Genomic DNA, 16,870 nt, shown 5'->3' with positions numbered 1-16,870 from the left:
GAAAATTGTGGTATTCAGAAAAATTCCGTAATTCGGAAAAATTCCGGAAGTTTTCCAAATTCTGGATTTTTTACAATATCAGAATTGTTTAAATTCCGAATTTTTCCGAATTCTGGATTTATTGCGACATCGAAATTGTTCCGATTTTACTTTCCAGATTCCGTTCCTAGATTCTAAACTAATCTCTAGGTCCACCTCTCATATACTCCAGTTGTTGAAACAAATAAACAATCCAGTGACACATTACTCTGAGTAATGAATTGCATGTTTTATAGTCGAATAGAATATATGAAAATAAATCAAAACATTATTGGCTATTGAAAATGTATCAAATGACCCTTTTTGCTAATATTTGGTGGGTTAGTTTGGGATTTAACGTCCCTTTCAACGCCAAGGCTATATGAGATGTGAACCTTCAATTTAAGATGAAATTCGAACCATCGTAATGCGTTCAAACTTTTCCATAAGAAATCGAAGCCGCGATTATTTTTGCTAATGCATATTATGGAAGAGTTAAGTAATATTCTCAGTTCCGATGAACTCGGCAGTGCAAGGCTCCAATTTCACATTTTCGATTTCGATTTCGATATGGCTTCTATATGTAAAGACTACTGTAGCCCACTGCATGATACTCATTTTGTTTTCATTGAAAACGTTTCTTTACTTCTATTGTCTTTGATCTATTTATTCTTTAGAAAAATTTCTCGTTTCGGAAGTTCAAACAAAAATTTCCTTCTTTTTAATGTTTACAGATAAACGCAAAACACAACCACATTAAGTTTCACATGTAGCACATTTCTTTGGAACCCACTAGAAGCAAATGATGCCGGAATACTGGTGTAAACTATGTCATGCTTGACCCATCCTTTATATTAAAGAAGACTGGACTTTCGAGGCTTTATTTGACTGCTTGGGTTAGAGGAGAATGGAGAAACTGCTTGGATTGAATGGAAGACCACGATTATGCTATTTAGACTAAGGGAGACGATGATTAAAGCAAGTGAATGATGATGGAAGAATTAGTGGAATTAGTAAGGAGAAGGAAACGAGAGTGCCCCTAGAAACGGGAGCGCACAGACACGATATTGTCCACCACAAACTTCCTTGGTGGGGTATCCAGGGACCCCACGCACCAGAGGTAAGCGCTCTACCACTGAGCCACCGTGCCCCGGAGGGAAGTTGGACCTAGTAGACCCCTGTGGATCCACCCTATCTGGTATGCACGACTGTGTATATATATATCCACGATTCTTTCTAGCTCCAGTTGTAAAAAGAATGTTTCATTTCAAGCAAATGCAACATCGTTCTTAGCAGGAAAGAACAGTAAAACGTGTCCTTGCAGAAAATTCTAGGAAGAACGTTGTTTTGTGCTTTTTCCTTCCGAAACGTGTATCTTTTATTCTCTTGTTATGTTTGGAAAGTGAGAGAGATTCAGGCCTGTTCACCTGCAGTGTTTCTTCCAGACATGTTTTTTTTTGGGGGGGAGGGGGCACTGCCCCTCGGAGCTCTGAGAGTGCCCCCCCGGAGGACACCAAAATAATACGTCTATAATATAATAATAAATAGAATATTAGCAGCAGTGCCCCCAGAATATTAAGAGTGCCCCCGGAACATTTTTTCTGAAAGAACGACTGTTCTCCAGGACTTAGTCTATCCTTAATTTTAATTACAACTGACTAAGTCAAAATTAAATTATAGAATTTATTACTTATTAATTAAATGCCCCATTTCTTTTATAAACGAGAGAATCATGCTATAAACTACATACATCTATGTTGCAGTTAGCATGGAATAATAAATATTATATTATAATTTAATGTACCTCCTGAGAAGTCATCGCGTACTTCAGGTTGAATACCACTGCTGTAACGTAACTTTAAAAGGGATTTCCTTTCATTTGTGCTTGATAATTGAACATAAATGATTTAGTGCTATGCAATTTACTGTATTGCAAGAAGAGAATGTAATATAGGTAAAACAATTTGTCTGCCAGCCGAGGAGATATTGAAGATAAAAGGAAATATGAGGATAGCATTGGAAGGGAAAGAAGATGAAGTTCTAGTTTGTTTTTTTGAAGTTGCACAGTGGAAGGGGAGGGGAGGCAGTTAGTATTTGCCACTCCTTATCCTACTGCAGTTGGTTGGTCCGTCTCCATAGCAACGCCGATAACCTGGATGACAGGTACTGTTTACAATGTGAATTGTCAGTATACACCGTTGCTATGCCAACAACACGGAAAGATGTCGAAAGAGAAATGTAATATTTACGTACGTAGAAGAAAATGAAACGACGTAAGCCTTTTCGAGAAAAGGAAAACTAGGTATTTATCCTATACGAAAATAATACATACTAGCAAACCCGCACGTCCTGCGCGGCGTATTATTGTCTGAATGATTGAATATGATACAAAATTTAAAATATTTATGGCTAGTAAAGTAGTTTTAATAACACGCTAATAATATCTTTAATTAAGAATTTCTCGATAATTACTCGAATTTAAGATGTCCTCGAATCTTAAGACATACCCCGATTTCGCTGGGTAAAATTAAGGAAAAATTCTATGTGTTCCATTTTTACTATTACTAAAGCGGTCTTTGATATTGGTCATTTTTGATGATTTTTATATATTCCTCTCCCCTCCCCATGTTGCGGGGCACTGCATGATAAAAATTATCCCAGGCCCGATTGCCATGTACGTTGATCGATGGGTGATTCAAGAGTTAAGTTCTATTTATTTTTATATATTAATCTCCCCTTCCCTTCCCCCTCCCCTAGTTCTACCGTCAAAGTAAAGATATTAAAAAAAAAAAAAAAAACTTTCCAGTCTCGAACGTCATCTATGTTGAAAATTTGATCGAGATCGGTCAGGTGGTTCGAGTTATTAAGTTTTATTTACTTTTATATATCTCTCCCCTCCCCTCTTCCTACCCTAAGTTCTACCGTCAAAGGGATATGATAAAAACCATCCCAGGTCTATGTTGATAATTTGATTAAGATAGGTTCGGTGGTTTAAGCGTGATGAAGTCACAAAGACAGTCATTTGTATTTTCTTTTTTTTTTTCATTTATGTCTCCCCTACCCCTCCCCTACATTGTGCTGTCAAAGTAAAATGAAGAATACATCCCAAGTTTGAACCTCATCTATGTTGAAAGTTTGATTGAGATCGGTCGGGTGGTTCAAGAGATTGTGAGATGTTTGACGCTTATGATCAGGAATTCTCATTGTGCTCCTATCTGTCTACAGACAAAATTACACATTTCTTTTACAAGGTTCTATAATATTCCAGGATACTGGGACACACACACACGCACACAGTATCATCTTCCCTTTTTGTCAGGGATCTCCGAATTTTTTAACCTAAGGACCTCACTGACTTCTCCACTAGTAGTCCAAACGCCAACACCTAACTAGCTTATAATACCAACATACTCTAGCACCAACGCTATCTTGTAGGGAGCGGTGGAATTACACAAAACGTCAACTACTACTACTTTGCTGCGACTTTGTGACAAATAGCATTGTCCTGCTGGAAGATGCTATTGTCAGCTGGAAATATGGCCCACGTGAATGAGTGTATATGATCACCACTTACTTACCGATAGTTAGGAACCATCATGATACCCTCCACACGCACTATTGGTCCATGAATTACCATGTGAAAGTTCCCAAAATCATAATGGAACCACCACTAGCTTGATGTCGCCCACTATTCACGTTTCAAGTATCTGTTCCCCTTGCAGACGACAGATTCTAACCCGACGAGCGGTGTAGTGAATACAGGCCCGTATTTATATATTGTACGCCCCTGTGCTCTAAATAATTTGCCTCTCCTTCCGCATAAACTTATGTCTCAAACAAGGAAATACACCGTGATTTTGCAAACATACCGGTTCATGTTGAGTAGCAATTTAGGTATTACAAGTTACAAAAGTTACAACGTAATTGTAAGTGGCCTAATTCTTTCAATGATGATCATGATGTGGTGTTCTGCCCGAAGGTAGGTGTTTGACCCGAAGGTCCCTGGATAAGGTGAACCCATGGTAGTTTGCCATTGCCTTCCATGGGATGATGATGACGTAGTAAGGACGGAACTACAGCTTAACTTGGGATCCGAATCTCTTAGGTTCCCACCAGCAATTGAACCCGGAACCGCTTGATTACAAGGCAACAAGCTTAACCACTCATCCATTAAGGAAAAATAATTGTTTACATTATTCACCGTCAGTAATGGCTTAATAGCATCTATATTAATAATACAATAAGTTGTCGGTCTATAGCGCTTTTTAACTCTAGAACTATAGATAGAAACATGAAATTTTAATATGCTTTAAAGCTCTCAGAGAAATGATCTAAACTCCAAGTCCCTAGGTCACACCTGAGCTGAGATGTGGAGGTGCAAAGTCTCCATATGAATAACATGGGGCATTTTAAAAATAATCGAAAACGACAAATATTAGAGTTGAATTCATAGTTTTTAGGGTCGATGGGATGAATAGTGACAGTTTTAATCCAATTCAACTTCAAGCAGTGCCGGACTGACCACGTTGGCTACTTGGCAATAGCACTTACCTAAACACGGGCCTGAGTGAATGCAGTATCCTGAATAATCGGACCATGCACTGTTGTGTCTGCCATTGCTCTGCGTTTCAAAGACGATGCAAACGTGCTCATTCTAGTAGTAATCGACGACCCCGTGCGGTTAACATTGGCACGAGGGCCACTATTTATATTTTGAGTCTAACGATGAAGAAACAGTAATTTGTCATTGAAAATTGATTTATTGTTTTACGAAATATTCTCCTTTATGACCAATACATTTTTGCATTCGTTCGAACCATTTGTCAAAGCTTTTTTTTTTTTATCTTCTTGAGACATCTCCATAATATGTTTTTTTTTTTTTTTTTGAACGCATCAACGGCTTCTTCCGCTGACGATAATTGTTGTCCACACAATTTATTCTTGACATTCGGGAAGTCATTGATTGCCAAATCAGGACTGTACGGCGGATGACCCATCAAATCGATTGTTTGAGTGTTCAAATAGTCGGGTGCTAGACGAGATGTGTGAAAGCTCGCATTGTCTTGATGAAGAATGATCCGACGGCACTTGTTTGATTTCCGTATTTGACCGAAGACCTCCGGAAAACAAATTGTTGTGTACCATTCAGAGGTGACGTCTATGTTCCTCTAAAGGCACAATTGCTAGACGACCAGTTTTCCCGAAAAACAGGCGAACATTTGTTTCGATGTGCTTCGAGCGCGAACAACTTTTGTTGGATTTCGTTCATCTTGAAACCTTCCATACAGTCGACTGCTGTTTACGTTCCGGCTCATATACATATATCCATGATTCGTCACCTGTTACAATCTTATATACGTCTTTTGAAGCACCGCCATTATATTTATTGAGCATTTGTGTGCACCAATCGACGCGAGCTTCTTTTTGAGTTTTTGTCAAATTATGTGGGATCCAACGAGAACAAACCTCTCTCAAAGCTAAATGATCATGTAATATTTTATATATGCTGGTGGAACTAATGCCTAAGGTTACTTCAATCTCACAGCATGTTATATGACGATCTTGCAGTATTAGGTTTTGCACAGCATCAATGTTTTCTTGGATAACAACTGATTTTGGACGACCTTCGCGAATTTCGTCACTGAACGAATGGCGGCAACGAGTAAAATCGTTCTACGAGCGTTTCACATTGGCAAAGGATGAGGCTTCATCGCCAAATGTGGAAGTAAGTTGATAATCCACGTCGAAAATCGTAATAAATCATCGCACGGAAATTTTCACAAGTTAATTCCATTTTTCTGTTGTCACGCAATCTTTAAGTCAACGTAAACAACACAAATAAAGCTATTGTCAAAACATTTGAAGTACGTTATGGTCAACAATGTCAAACGTTTCTATTGAAACAAAAATAGCGCCTAACTACAATCAGTGTTGCCAAGGATCAAAATATAAATAATGACCCTCGTATACGTTTGGGACATTTGCTGAGGAGGTCCATACCTAACAGTAGGATAAACTGTGTACTCAGACACACACTTGTTTTTTCAGTGTTAAAGTCTGCTGTTACTTGCAGCACAGTTTGTGCCCTAGCTTTCTTTAAAAATCAATTCGACACTACGATGTCCGACGTCTTTATTGATGTGTGGCCATTTCACGCGTTGTCGCTTGAAGATGAATTTAACCGTCCTTTTCCCACCTTCGGAAAATTCGACAGCTGACAAAAACCGACAAGTCGCATTGTTTCGAGATATTTGTTCCCAGTTGTCTGGTTATTATAATCTACCCTTTTATCAAACTCATATTCCCATTCCATGCACAAGCATCATACTAACTAATCGAGTGAAATCCCTATGTCACCGTTTGGGAAACGGTTTTGCTTGTGCACCGTGACTCTTACATCAGCAAAACGACTTAATTCAAAATGTAATGGGTGGTTATAATGATTTGGTAGGTGAGTGTATACTAAAAGGTTGAATAATACAGAAAGTTTTAAAAAAACAACAACAATGAAATGCTTTCTCTTATGACGTAGCCTCACCCGAATAACAAAAGCCTAAGTAACATTTATTGAAGAAAGAAACAAAAAAGCTTCACCAAAGCTAAAATTGAAACTCCACTTTCAAAGCCAGTAAAGCGCATAAAAGGCATGTACGGAAAACAAAATATACTTTTTTCCCTTTCTTTATAAGAAACACATAATGTAACAGTCAGAGAAATATATTACATTAAATTGTATTTCTTTACAACGCAGTTACCATAGGGAGTTTTGTCAAGAAAGAAACAAGAGATAATGAAATTACTTGGGAGTTTATAAACGCACTCAGTGTATAAATACAACATAACATTTTCTTTAGTTTGGTTACGTAGTGACATAAGAAACAAAAGATTGTTAATTCTTCCTCTTCTTCTTTTATTAAAAGTCATGCACCGTTTGATTCTTCGTTACTGCGTACTGTTTGGTGAAATGACACTTTGGCTTGTCACGGTATTTTGTCTTTGGTTGTCTATGGGTTTTGGTTCGCTAACCATGAAGGTAATCGAATCCTGGTACAGTACATTCAAGGTAACTGTTTTTTTTTTAACATAATGGAAATGACAAAAAAACATCTTAAATACGAGTAACAGAGAGAATAAATGTTTTTAAAATTTATTATGACAAAAAAGTATTTAAGTTTTACGTATTGACAATAATTCCCAAGAAGGAATATTTTAAAATAATAACTGGAAAAAATTTAAACCAGTTATTTTATAAAATGTACTAGAAAGAATAACATAATTGTTTTGGAGATGCAAAACAAAGAAATGGCATTAAATTTAAAATCATTGGGCGTTCTTCGTAAGTTGGAGAGACGCTTATCAAATGAAAATCAGCACATAATGAGAATCACAATAAAAGTTATAACAATCAATAGTGCTACGCTAGTGCTGATTAGTGTTTCTACAAACACAATATTAGTGTTCCTACGTACGTACAGTTATTAACAAATTAAAATGGTGATACTAGCTTGACGTCAAACCAGAATTCTGAATTAATTTTATTAATTTAAATAACTTTTCATTTTATTTGACTTTGAGTTCAGCGTCCCGTTCAGCAGTGAGACTATATGAGACGTGGACCTACAGTTTAACATAGGATCCGAACCACATGATCCCACCGAGAATTGAACCCAGGTCTCCCACGCTAACCGCTTAGCCACTAGAAAGCTCAATAACTTTTCATATGTAAGAGTACCAACGTTGTGTTTGCAGCATTAACGAGCAATAATATAATACTAATGATTAAAACCAGTTTTGTACTACACAAAGTTATATTGTAAAAGTGGCAATTCTAGCTTTACGTCAATTTATTAATATATGTGTTTCCATAGGAGCACTAGTCCGTACAATAACGCACCAACGATTAACACTCCTTCTGTTCTCTACAAATTGATTTTGTAAAAGTGTCGATTCTAACTTAAAGTCAAACCAGAACCGCCAATGTAATTCGTTAATAACTTTCCATACGTAGAAGCATCAATATTGTGTTTGTAACACTAATCAGTACTAACGATTGGTATAATTTTTATGATTCTCTGATGTGGTAAGTGTGACTTGATAAACGTGGTAGAAAGCTAAAATTTTTATGCATATCAGGGACGTAACTTAAAGATTAAATCGCACCCAATCATTTTAGGCTTAACGTCACTTCTTCATTTTACCTCACCAAAATAATTTTCTTCTTTACAGTGGATTGTATAAAAGTATTGTTTTTATTATTTTTTTCAGTTATTATTTAGCTAGCTACTCTTTATCATAAGATATTTCAGATTCAATCAGTTCTTGAACCCTATCGTAGTTTCAGAACGTTAAACAAAGCTGTCACGAAGGTCTCCTGGTTGTTATATTGTACATGCCAACCCTTAATCAATTATGGTTGCATAATGAAGAGGAATACAATTAATGAGAATAATAATTTTATAAATTTTCGTCCTTTATTATTTGATTTTCCCTGAAAAATCAAGGACACTGTATATCGTACGAAATATAGCCGAACTCATCCGATTGGGGTAGAAGTTGGTAAGATCGTAGACCTTGGCTTGTGTGAAATATTATATTGTGCACGTCAACCGTTCCCGAGTTATGAGTGGTCGAATATTGTGTCATATTACGAAAACAGAAACCCTCCACCAAACTCATCCAATCAAGATGAAACTTGGTACGATAATAGAATTTCATCTATTGTAAAAGCATGTGAAATATTATGTTCCAGATCTCCAGAGAATCGATTCCAGTTCTCTTGTACGTGCAGACAGGGGTGGATCCAGGACGGACTTCTGGAGGGGGCGGTGGGTTGTAATACTGCTACTTAGAGCTACTTTTAAGAGCTCCAAACTCTGGGATGGGTTTTATTTATATATAAAGTAAGAAAGTTTTCTCTTCTGGGGGGGGGGGCAATCACCAAGATCGCCCCCTTGTATCCGCCCCTGTATGCAGGATTACGGTTTCCGAGTTTTGGGCTGTAAAACTTTACATTTTCAAAAGACAAAAACCCATATACATGTAAATGATCCGATCGAGATCAAATTTGACATGATGGTAGAACTTCACCTACTATAGAAGTGTGTGGACTATACTGTTAAAGCTTACGGTTCCCGAGTTATGGATAGTCAAATTTTGCGTCAGATTTTAAAATACTGAAAAACGTAAATTTATTTATTTGTCATCAACACAGCAGGCATAAGCCCAATTATAGTGTTGGTGTATTACATAATACATTTACGAGAGTTTTCTTAAACATAGAGCTCATATTACAAATGGCAATTTCTTTGTGTTCGATACATATTTTGTTATAAGAAGAGCATATTCTCCAGATTGGTGCTTTCAAGAATAGTTTGGTCCTTGCCTCTTTTGCAGTAATGCAGGCCAGAGTTATCAGCACGGTCGGGACATGAAAATTTAGTGTTGATATGAAATCCATACAATTGAACTCGTTTTGTACTATTTTATAGAGAAAAATCAGATCTACCACGTTTCGCCTTTGTTCAAGAGTAGGAATAGAGAAGTTGTCTATCAATGCTAGATGATTTTCATAATATGGATAGATTCCAGTTCTCTTGTACGTCAATTAAATTAATAAAAGGAGTAAGCTAGAGTTCCGCATATGATATCAATGAAATTGGATGAATTTAAAAAATTTAATTCAAAAATAAAGGCGTGTCAAGGTATGTAAAGTATAAACATAATGATTGAGCAAGGAAAATGAAGTTGATATGTGAACAGTAAGATCATCATTCATTCAAACTACTTACCATATATCAAACCAATATATGGACTGCTTGGGTGACAAATGGTGAAACTTCAAAATTTAAAAATTTCTAGGAGAGAACTTTGATATTCAACATCTAATGTAAATCGCATGAAGAGAATATTATCCACCATCAGCATTAAAAATTAAACTTCATAAGATAATTACGTTTTTAATAGGAACCGTAAAAGAAATATGAATATTTTCAAGAGATATTGAAAAATTTCTACTTTGGAATTACCCACTTAACATTCCAGCGGTCCATGTACAGGGTGTTACATAAATGCGTCACAAAAAATTTGGGAACAGATTCCTTACATCAAAATAAGAAACAAGAAAGTTCATGTGCAGCTATGCTCAAAAATGGATAGTTTCGAAGTTATAGGGTGCCGAATACGTGAAATAAGTGAACTTTAAAAGTCCCTAGTTCCAGTACTATGGGACCTATCGTAGTCGGGTCAAGACATCACTGAGGAACTGGTATGTGAACTATCCAAATATCTATCTTTCAGAACCTCTGGTACTTGCATAATCATTTTAGAGAGGCTGTTTGGAAGTACTTTATCATGCTCCACCTACTTCTCTAAAAAAAATTGGTGTGTAAGTACTGGAGCATTCTTAAGCATGGATATTTGGATAGCTCACATACCAGTTCCTCAGTGATGTCTTGATCCGACTATGATAGGTCCTATAGTAGTGGAGCTATGAACTTTTAAAGTTCACTTATTTCACTTTTCGGTACCCTGTAATTCCGAAACTATCAATTTTTGAACACAGGTCCATATTTTGATTTGAGAAATCTGTTTCCAAAATATGACACATTTATGTGATACCCTGTAAAAGCTAGTGAAACTAAGGTACTAAAATAATAATAAAAAGACACGAAAAAAAAGAACACGGTAAAAATAGAAAAAGGAATAAACCCAAACATCAAAAAATATTTCGTGTTTGCTGCTGCTAGAGTTACTTTTTTTTCATGTGTCATTACTCACATAAATAATTGCATCTTTTGCTATTCAACTTCAGCGGCACTTACTATTGCATTTCTGATCACTCTGCAACACTTCGGAAGAAGAAAGTGTGACTTAAACAAGAACTAAAAGAAAAACAAGAGAATAAATAAAAAAAAAAGTTACTTAAAAGATAAATAAAACATTTACAAAAGTGCGGTGCTCTCAGTTTAATTCATTCTACTCATAAGAGAAAAGTATTTCCTCATTACTTGGGCGGTGGCACGCACTCCTCCAACTGTATAGGCATTCTTATTCACAAAGCAGGTGTACTTGCTCATCAATGTTAAAACATTTATATTGAAGAGCACGCATGTTTCACAATCATACAACATAATAATAATAATAATAACAAAAAAGTACCAAGTAAAACATGTCCGACAACTTTTAAAGTATTTCTTTTTGTATATTGAAAAGATTGGAATGCTAATTGATGCTTATACTGTGTCCACGAACAGGTTTTTTATGTAGAGTTGGTCACTTCGAACATCAAATCCCATACGTAGGAATGCGATAATTTATTGTAAAACTTTTACATCTGCCTGTTCATTCTTTTACTTCATTTTTATTAAAATGAGCATATATATATATATATATATATATATATATATATATATATATATATATATATATATATATATATATACGAGGCGCAATCAGCAAATAACTTTCTCAAAAACCTTGAACAGAAAGAAAACACAATTGAACGGAAACATTTATCGTACCAGATACGGAATGTGCTTAGCCATTTTTCAACATATTCACCACCAGAATTCAGATATTTGTCATACCATGGGACCAATTTGTCTGTACTTGTGTCATAGAACTCGGCCGCGTGAGATTGGAACCACTGTGTGACAACTTCCTCAGCCTTTCCGTCATTCTGAAAATGCTGATGCTGACCTGACAGAAATCATTTGAGGTGTAAGAACAGATGGTTATCGCTCCGAGCGACGTCCGGGCTATACGGTGGATGATCCAAAAATGTCCCATCCGAACTGTTGCAGGAGATTTATTGTCTAACGATCTGTGTATGTGGGCGGACATTATCGTGCAGCAGGACAATACCAGCACTAAACATCCAACACATGTTGTTCTGATGATGGATTTCCCTGTACATTCATAGACTTTATCACTAAGCTTGCACTTCACACGCGTCGGGAGCTGCAATAGATCCGTCTTCAACCACTGCCACAACGCTACTGAGGAGAGCACTAAAGAAGTTCCGCTGGCGCATGCACCATGCTAGCACCTTACTCTCTCACGTGCATGCAGTCATTTCACGCAACATACGGTTTCCTAGCTATGAGACGAGTGGAAAAGTTGCTTTCTGGATGCGCCTCGTATGTATGGTAATCTCAGAGCTATTTCAAAGTACAATACAATAATAGTAATATTCTTATTATGGAAACTACTAGCTTCGGTTTGTAAATAAATATTCAGTGTCGTTAAATAATAACAATCATAACAAAATAGGCCTACTATAGGACTCAATATTCTTTTTATATATACACATTGTATTTCCTTAACAATTACTGAACTTTAATATCCTGCGATAATGGCTGTAGGCTAAAGGAGGCAAATGATAAATGATGAAACAATTTGTATGATCAAAAAAGTTAAAGAAAACAGAAGAAACTGAAAGAAACCCGTCACTTACGATTGAACTAGTGGCCTTTTACAAGCGGCAAGTACTTTAAAACCACTGTTTCTTTTAGGCTTAATTTTGGAGGGGTAGTTTTACTTTCCTGAAGTTGTTCAACCCGAAGCATAGAAAAATTAAATTGCTATTGCTAATATACCAACTATAATATTCTCCACTGTACAAGCTTTGCTTTTAACAGGCTTAAGAGTCTTCATCCCGGCGAAATTAAAATACCGCTAATTTTACAGTAATTATGTGATATCTTCAAATAGATAAAAGATAATCGAAATGTGGAACACGAGCGCCCTAGACAATATTATTTTACATGAGAAACCGTTATCACGACTCACTTATCTGCTTTCGATTTGGAGCCGTTTTGAAAATCGGCATTTATTTTCGCGTTTCTAAACAGCTGAAAACGGAAAGCCAGTAGGTGACTTGTGATGACGGTACCTCACGCAAAAAAATATTGTCTAGGGCGCTCTTATTTCATATTTCAATTATCTTTTATCTGTTTGAAGATATCACATAATTACTGTAAAATTAGCGGTATTTTAATTTCGTCGGGATGAAGACTCTTAAATCTAATTTAAACTACTTGCCGTGTAAGAGTTTCGGGAATTATCCACTTTGGCTTCATCAGATACTATCAATCTATCTGAGATACCAAAATATTGTCCCGGAGTAGCCCCCTCATATTTTGATTTTGCCCCTCCGGACAAAATTTTGTGGAAGAATGCCTGTTTAACACTGAAGCTGAACCACTGTTGCACTTCAAAGTAAAGCAATTCAAAACAAGAAATGTATCCCTACCTAAATACTTGGATCATTGCCTATGCATACAACATAGAAAGGGTAAAATATTGAACCAATGTTCGCAATAAAAAAAAATAAAAAAAGCGAAACTCTTCTTCCACCAACCTACAGAAAAAAAAAAAAAAGCGCTTTACTTCTAAGTCCTATCTGCCTCATATATTTCACTCAGGATACAATAATTTTGGGTAAACGGTAGATCTTTCATGAAGAAGTGATTATTTCAAATCCAAATATGTTGTTTGTGTAAATTATGGCGCCTTGCCTGTGAGCGAAACCCTGTCTTGGAAGAAGGGTTGGATTCTTGTTTAATCTCAAAGCAGAGCTTCACCCTTATTTAGCCCCTGTTTTGTTTATAAACACATGAACACTTTCAACACTACTAGGGGATATTTTTGTATACATAATACTTCGCAAGCAGGTCCTGTTTCTTTTTTTTAAAAAAAAGTTCCACTTTTTAAAAATAATAAACAACGATGTGTCATGCTAAAAACAAAACAAAAAAAAATATGATTTTGTACACTAAAAGAAATACTACGGACGATTTAATATTTTGAGGAAAATAGAATAGATTAATAACAGTAAGACTGTTCTTATATTATATATAGACCTCATGTTCTACCAGGGCTTACATTATCTCCATGAGGTCCAGAGCAACTTCATTCCATCTTCCAGAGAGAAGCTAACATCATTCGTTCAATTATATCATTCTCTTGTATGTTGTGGCGCGACACGAATTCCGGCTCATCTTTACGAAACTGGAAGTACAAGTATTAGTAAATTACTAAGTATCTTCGGTTTTAGCAGAGTATTATGGTTAGAGTCCTCGACATGCTGAATCAATTCAGAAATATTCTTGTCAGTATATATTACCATTTCGGTTTTATGCCGATCAACGTTCAAACCGGTGTACTAGTACATTTTTAACCACTTCTGATTTTAATAGAGTAATATTGGTGAAGGTAGTATCCTTTCTTGAGACATTGAATTCATTAATAATAATAATAATAATAATAATAATAATAATAATAATAATAATAATAATAATAATAATAATAATAATAATAATAATAATAATAATAATAATAATAATAAATGTCGCTGTTATAGTTTTTGTTCTATGGCTATCAATGTTGAAACCGGAGATGGTTGATTTCTCTACCACTTTCTATTTCAACATAGGATTAATGGAAGATGGAACTTGTATTTGAATCGCTGACTCGATTTAAAAAAAAAAATCCTTCTGCTCGATATCTTACCGTTTCTGCTTTAAGTAAATCAATATTGATGCCGTAGGTTTTGGTCAATTTCAACAAACTTTCAGTTTTGGTAGAGTTTGTCAGTAGAGATGGTTTCTTTCGTGAGATGCTGTATCGATTAAAAAAAAAAAAAAAAAAAAAAAAACTTTTTGCTATTTGTTACCAATTTATTTATGTTATATGGTGATCAGAAGTATGGTGATAGTAGATTTGTGTCACTTTCGTTTCTGGTAGAGTAATACTGCTGGAAATGGTATATTTCCTTGACATCTTTGAATCAATTCTAAGAAATTGATTGTCGTTACATGTTACCATTTGGGTTGTATGACGATAAAACGGTAAAACCGAAGGTAATGGTAACATTTTTACAACTTCTAATTTTAGTAGAGTAATATAGTTGAAGATGGTATCCTTTCTTGACAAGTTGAATCGATTAAAAAATAAAGTTTCTATCATTATCAATTACCGTTTTTGCTCTACGGTGATTAGCGTTCAAAAGAAAGACGGTTTATTACTATTACTTACGATTTGGATAAATGGTTAAGGGAGGAAATAATACCTACTGACTGGGACGTTGAATCAATTTCAAAGAATCGCTTCTTCGATATCACTCACTATTTTTGCTCTAATACCCATCAACAGACAGACAGACGGACGGACGCAATCGTTCTATACGACTTCCGACACTTGTGCATAGTATAATTTGTAAGTTTAAAAAGTATAATGACGTAACCATGCAATAAATATCCCTACTTTAGAAACACACGATGAAAATTTAAAAAAAAGTTTTTGGAGGCGCCGGGTATCGATCCCGGTACCTCTCGCATGCTAAGCGAGCGCTCTACCATCTGAGCTACGCCCCCGTCGCTGTTCTTGTGTTTTCCTACTACCCCATTTGCTGTTCTTCACTTGTCTACTGAATAGCAGTATTGCTAATGGCATCTGTCCAAAAATGTCGGTTGAGAGTGCTGTGGAAAGAACACCTGGCTTTGCGTGATAAGGTAACCAAAGAAACATCTTGGAGGGAAAGGTATTGTATGAAACTATACAAAATAATAATAATAATAATAATAATAATAATAATATCGTCTTCGTGGGGTTGTCTCACTATTCTCCCGTTTCCTCATATTTTCATTTCACCAACTCCATCATACTCATTCACTTTGTTTACTCATCCGTTTCCTTTGGTTTGCCTACAGGGCATAAGAGTGAAACGTTAACATTTTGTTCACTTTCAAGAATCTATTATTATTATTATTATTATTATTATTATTATTATTATTATTATTATTATTATTATTATTATTATTATTATTATCCTTAGAGTTAGAATTAAAATGTTAGGGGTCTATACTGTATTTGTAAATAGTCCAAGCGGTGATAATTTCAGAACGAGTGGGAGGCGAAATTTCCATAGAAAGGGTATGCAACAATACTGGTAATTCAGATCGAAAATCACCCAAGATATGGCCATTGGGGCTGGAATTTTGTAGCTCCACGAGGGAAACTTTCCTCTGGGTAAACCCTGAAATTATTACTGGCACAGAGAGAGTAACCGTTCCTATAAAACTACATAGACACATAACAACAAAATAACATAACATTACAGCATTGTTAAGGCTAATTCAGGAGTTCACTCGTGGCTAAGCGCTTAGCGCTCGCGTCTTTGTCATGAGAGGCTCGGATTCGATTCCCGCCAGGAACTCAAGAGCTCGAATCCCACTTTAAGATGTAGGTCCACGTCTCATATAGCCTCGTTGCTGGAAGGAATCATCAAACTAAGGGTAATTGAAGTTGTCTTGGCCGAGGCTAACGCTATCCTGTAAAGCTAACATCTTGCAGATTGGTTAGCTGAGTTCTCGTTCCTGATTATGATATTTCCGCTTGGGTTACAATTTAGAGTTCCCCAGAAACATTTTGCTAATCAGTAGGCTATTAAGAATAATTTTGGTTCGTTACTAAAGTTTTACTTGGGTGCCGGCTTAAAGTGAAAACCATATCGCTGGCCCAGCCCATTTCAAAATTTGGTAGCAGCTGATGCAGGTGGTAAAACAAAATTTTACGCTACCCACTACACGTAAAAATTCATTCTTTCAATCTAATTAAAAAAAAAAAAAAAAAACTTGGTTTGTGTTAAACATCCTGCAGTGTGCTATGACATAATAGCCGGGTACTGTGAATACACAACACAGTAAATTGCATTGGAATATTGCCAAATATTCAGCTGCAACCGCGAGTGTTTTGTTTTTCTTTTTTTAAAGGAGAGACAAGTATGTATTTTGGCATTGTTTGAGGTGTAACAGGATCTTTCGTATGGCACAACTCAGGTACTCCAAGTGCA

General features: G+C 35.9%; 1 non-coding gene across 1 annotated transcript; it reads right to left on the bottom strand.

The window, feature by feature from the left end:
- Positions 1 to 15,319: 15,319 nt before the first annotated feature.
- On the bottom strand, positions 15,320 to 15,392 carry TRNAA-AGC (transfer RNA alanine (anticodon AGC)). Its single transcript has one exon. It is a non-coding gene; the product is annotated as a tRNA-Ala (tRNA).
- Positions 15,393 to 16,870: the final 1,478 nt, after the last annotated feature.

The sequence above is a fragment of the Thermobia domestica genome, chromosome 3 (genome assembly GCF_964235325.1).
Source record: "Thermobia domestica chromosome 3, izTheDome1.hap1.1, whole genome shotgun sequence".
NCBI lineage: Eukaryota > Metazoa > Arthropoda > Insecta > Zygentoma > Lepismatidae > Thermobia > Thermobia domestica.
The sequence above is the reverse complement of the archived record's forward strand: the minus strand, read 5'-3'. Positions and strand labels throughout refer to the sequence as shown.